Source organism: Solanum dulcamara, chromosome 12 (assembly GCF_947179165.1).
Source record: "Solanum dulcamara chromosome 12, daSolDulc1.2, whole genome shotgun sequence".
Lineage (NCBI taxonomy): Eukaryota > Viridiplantae > Streptophyta > Magnoliopsida > Solanales > Solanaceae > Solanum > Solanum dulcamara.
In genome coordinates this window covers 46,205,827-46,211,446 of record NC_077248.1, presented here as the reverse complement: position 1 = coordinate 46,211,446, position 5,620 = coordinate 46,205,827, and the positions used below count along the sequence as shown (strand labels likewise).

General features: G+C 35.1%; 1 non-coding gene across 1 annotated transcript; it reads right to left on the bottom strand.

Annotated features, from left to right (window-relative positions):
- Positions 1 to 1,061: 1,061 nt before the first annotated feature.
- On the bottom strand, positions 1,062 to 1,168 carry LOC129877985 (small nucleolar RNA R71). The gene has a single exon (XR_008763690.1). It is a non-coding gene; the product is annotated as a small nucleolar RNA R71 (small nucleolar RNA).
- Between the last annotated feature and the right edge of the window lie 4,452 nt (positions 1,169 to 5,620).

Below are 5,620 nucleotides of genomic sequence, written 5' to 3'. Positions count from 1 at the left end.
TTGTTGATTCAAGCCTAACCCCGCTTAAAGATGTAGTTAGACTGTCAATAAGAGTAGGCAATTAGAGGTCAAAAGATCATGATCGTATAATCAACCTTGTAAATCAATAATTTAACAACCTATCAAAAACTACAGTAAGAAATATTATTGCTGATCTTATCATATGCTGCATCTCTAGGATCTTCTTAATCTAAATCTTCTCCATTTAAATTTAATCATATGTTAGTAATTAGTTAATTATCATTTTCATAAAATAGTTAAGTTTAACCAATTCTCATAACTTTGTGCACACTCACCTTTAGTTTAGTTATATTGAAAAGTAGTAACTTGCAACAGTAAAATCATGTAGGTTTGACAATCCAGCTCTAAAAAGATTCGCTTTAATGCACTGTTGACCATGTACACTTGCATGTGCTATAGGTATCAACAAGGTTTTTGTGCCGTTGTCTAGGATTTTAAATTTGGCAGTTAGTTTCTTTTCTAGTTTCTTTATTATTTATCCTAGTGTTGACAACTTGATCTTAGCTTTTGCTTCTTGCATATAAATTTTGTCACTATGTTTGAAAGAGACGGAGAAATTGTAGAACCGTTGGCGGTGGCAGAAAGAGTTTTACATCAACAAAAGAGATGATCGACTCTACAATATCTCGTACATCAAGTTGAAGGTGGGCAAGATTCTATGGAGGAAGCAAAACCTATGATAGTGCACGATGTAGAAATCCCACTAGCCACCAATATTACTTCTAATATCAGGAAACCAATACCTAGAGGTAGATTCGAGCTTAAACAGAACATGGTGCAACTTCTGCACACTAATGGATAGTTCACATGCTTACCACATGAGGATCCTCAAGTCCACATCAAGAACTTTATAGAGATCATTGATGCATATACTCCTACAGGGGTATCTACGGACTATTTGATGCTTACTTTATTTCCCTTTTCTCTGTTGGGGGAGGCAAAGCACTAGTTAAAGTCTGTGCCAGTAAATTCTATCAGTAGATGGGATGATCTGGCAAAGAAATTTTTCATAAGGTTGTTTTCCTTTTGAAAAGACAGAAAAGTTGAGGAGTGAGATCTTGAGTTTTAAACATATAGGATGCTAAAATATTTACCAAGCTTGGGATAGATTTAAATCCTTGTTGATTAGATGTCCTCATCACCACTAGACTAACAAGGTGTTGGTCCATACCATCATTGAAGGATTACAGTCCAATATTAATATTCTCTATGATTCTGCTGCAGGTTTACAGGCTTTGGAGAAGACATATCCTGAGTTGTATGCCATGCTGAGTTGTATATCTTAGGAAAAATCTGAGTGGAATAGAGGAGGGTCCAGACCAATGGTGTAGAAGACTACATAGGTTCTTGAGGTGGATACAATGATAGCATTGATGGCACCAATTGCTGCCAGGCAAAATATAATGAACACCAACTTTAAAAATATAGCATTGGGACAATAATAGGGGCTAGTGATTGTGGTGCAACAACAACCAACTTGGTGTGAAGTTTATGGTAATAGTTATTATATGTCTGAGTACTGTGATGAAAATACAAAATTAGTAAACTTTGTTGGAAATGCACCAAGGGGTGGAGGAAATAAAAATTATGGTAACTCCTACAATCCAAGTTAGAAAATGCACTGAGGATATAGGTTACAAGTTAGTGGAAAACACTATAATCAACAGGCCAGGGAAGTTAGAAAACTAGTATGCCTGGTAACAGTAGTGTAGAAGAGATTCTGAATCAAATTTTGGCTGCTCAAGCAAATTTGGCTACAAATGTCCATAACAATCTATTGGCCACCCAGAGCTTAGAAAAAAAGTTTTTGCAATTGGCAATTCACAGAACTCTTGCCAGCAAGGAGGTTTTCAAGGTACTATTGACCTAAACCCAAACTAAGTGAATGATGTGAGTAGCCGTCCTAGTCGCCTACTAGATTAGTTGTCTTCACAAAAAAAATTGCTTATGTAAAATGTAAAGAAAATGTTGGTGAGGAAAGTGAGCTGAGCAAGCCAAAGGATAATGAGGAATCAACATCAAAACCACATCCTCTCTTTCCACTAAAGTTCAAAAAGAAGGATGATGAATGCTTTAAGAAGTTTATCAAAATGCTTAAATAGGTACACATAAATTTCCCTTTGATTGATGTTTTGCATGGTATCCCAAAGTATGCCAAGTATGTTAAGAACATTGTGGCCAACAAGAGCAGGTTAGTTGAGTATGAAGTAGTGGCAATCAATGAGGAGTACAGTTCTAGAATCCTAAATATGCTCCCAGCTAAATAGAAAGATGCTGTGAGTTTCACTTTGTAGGTTACCATTGGAAGGTGCATTAAGTCAAGAGGTCTTTGCGATTTGGGCCTTGGCGTCGAGTTGATGCCCACATCTATATTTAAGAATCTGGATTGGGAAATCCCAAGCCTACCACAATATTCTTGCAACTAGGCAAATTGTTGTGTGGTAAGCCTAATGGTATAATTGAGGATGTCTTAGTCCAATTGGGATCTCTCATCTTTTTATGAACTTTTTATCTTAGATTTTGATCCTGACCTAAAAGTTCCTTTCATTTTAGGGGACCCAAGTTTTAGGAACCGAAGGGGTACTGATAGATATGGTTGTTGGGAGACTTAAAATGAGGGCCCATGACAAGGTGGAGGTCTTTGATGAGTATAAAGAAATAAAGCTACCTGCTATCTATGAGGAGCTATCTACAACTACTGTTATTGATGAGAAAGTGGCAGCAAGGTGTGTGGTAGCAAATGATCCCTTAGAGAGAGTGCTCATGTGTCAAGACATTGATGGTGGTGTTAAAGTGCATGAATTGGCTAGTGTTTTGGATATTCCCAATGTTAGCATGTTGAGAAAATACATGAGATATTGAACAAAAGGTTGGGTCCCCTACCAAAGCCATCAACTGAGGAAACTTCTAAGTTGGAGTTAAAACCTCTCCCAATTCATCTCAGGTATTCTTTCTTAGGTACTAATGACAAGTTACATGTAATCCTTTTGGCTTCTTTGCTTGAAGTGTAGGTGAATAAAGCTTTAGAAGTGTTAAAATGGTGAAAGAAAGCCATGGACTGCCAAATGTCAAATATACACAGAATTAGCCCAGCCTTGTGTATGAGACCCCGAAAGTTAAAAACTTGAAAGAAAAGAAAATCCAAGAAAAAGGACTGTTCCAGAGTTTACAACTTGGCCTACGAGTCGTAGGGACTTCTATGGGTCATAGAAGTGGCTCGTAGGAATCCACTTTCAGGTTGGAATTTTTTTCAAGTCTTAAGGGATATTTACGATTGAGGTAAGACTCACAAAAATGGTTATAATTCATAGGAGTTAGTAATAGAATGTTTGACGAGTCGTCATTTGGAGTCGTAGAAGGAGGGTCCTGAATTCAGAACTTTGGCTGAGTGTGGGCAGGTTTGACGAGTCATTTGTATGATTTGTGTAAGTGTTCATAACTCAAGGCACGATTCGTACGGACCAAGTTTCATTCTAATAGTCTATGATTTTGGAGTAATACTTTGATGACTCATGTTGACGACCCCCTAGTCTAAATGAAGAGTACTAGTAGAAATCTGTAGGGTCAGGAAGGGTGATTCTTAAATGTGAATAGGTGTTAAGGTCAATTATTAAGTGTGGAAATAAATTTTGATATGTTTTAATGTCATAAGAATTCTCTAGCACAAAGTTGAGTTGAAACCTTGCTTACCGATTTAGTTTCGGTAAGAGATTTTACTTGGGTCAACTTCAGACAATAATATCTTCTACAATATAAATAATTAGGTAGTTCATGACCGGTCCAATTAAATATCTTTGAGTCATCTTTCGAATGCCACCAAGTTTTTCTCATTTTGAGTTTAGAGTAAAATGTTATGACTATTTTATTAGAGGCTGCCAGATCAGAAAAAGATTATGACTCAACTGTATGACTCGTAGAGTTATCTACCAGTCGTAGAAGTCAAATCCTCAAAACAATCATGCACATCTTTTAGGACTATTTTTGTCCTTTAGCATTTCTTTTAACCCTTTCCTATATCATTTTTGGGTGTTTTGATGGAATATAACATTCCACTAACTAGTTTTTCCCTCATAAAAATCAATCTAAACATTCAAGTACCTAGAAAAAATCCTCTCTAGACTCACTTCTTCTCCTACAAGACTCCATTGAAGGATCAACTAGTATTTCCAATTCATCCTTCAATTTTCAAGCATCAATCAAGGAATGAACCCAAGGGATGTGAGAATTGATCAATGGGTTCCTTTCACCCATGGAGTCCCAAGGTTTTCCTTAAAAGATCTCTTTAATTTCGATTGTTCTCTAACCCTAGATTGATGATATTGCATTGAGCTTTTTCAATTACATTTTACTTGATAAACATGATTCTACCTTAATTGCATAATTTCAAGTTGTTCTATAAGTTCCCATGTATAATTCTATTTTAAATGGTGATTTTCATGAACTATGATTCATTTGGAAGGGTTTTTAATGAAGAGTTTTATAAAGGTAAAATAAATTGGTGGCCCTTTAAAGTTGGAACCAAGTATCACATAGACTCCTTAACTTGACGATGTTCACTTTAGACATCTTATGTAGTGCCCCGTTGTGTTATTTTTACACATTTTTAATAATTAACTAAAATTACACAGTGTGTATAATACACTCGCAAATAACCTAGCACTACGACTAATTAAACAAGAACACGTGGCATTTGAGTGCAAAATAATATTTAAAAAATACATTATAGGAAAAAAAATTAAATTTCGGTCATAAATAATAATAATAAAATATATATTTCTAAACCCCACCACAACTACCCCACCCCTCCTGCCTTCTTTCTTCCGAAACTTTTCCAGCACCTCCCTGAACCCCCAATTTCTTCTCTGCTTTTTTTCATTAGATTTAGATTTTCACTTTTTTTTCATAATTATAATTATTGGATCAACACAAAAAAAAGGAGAATAAGATGATAGTAGGTACGATTTTCAAATTTGAAAAATAAATCTAAATTAAAAAATTCTTACGATAGTGATAAAATTAATGGCAATGATGAGAAGAAAAGAGTGAGAAGAAGAAATAAAGAGAGAAGCAAAATAAAATATGGGTGTTGGTATCCATTTTAAAGCGAAAAGGTGGAGGGAGTTGATGATAGATTTAGAAAAGCAATACAATGAAGAAAAAATGGCTTAAAAGGGATTTGAATAAAAATTTTGACCTCCATTGAAGTAGTTTAAGCTTTAAAAAATGGTGGGAGATTGTGGCTTGACAAATGGAGAAAAAGAAGAGAAAATAGAATTAAAAATGGTTAAATAAAGAATTTCACGCGCTATTGTTGATTGTATCACACTCACTTTTTCAAGTCAATAAAAAATATAAAAATGATACAGCGGGACCCTACATGAGGTGTCTAAAGTGAACATCGGCCACTTAAAGTATGTAAGTGAAATTTGGGGCCAACTTTAAGGGGACAACAATGGTTTTGACCTTTTATAAATAATGTTTGAGACTTATGAAAGATTGGTGAATATTATACATGATTATTTCAATGATTTTCTAAGAATTTTCTACATTGATATATAGGGTTATGATACGTATTACGGGTATAGTCATTATTGCTTCA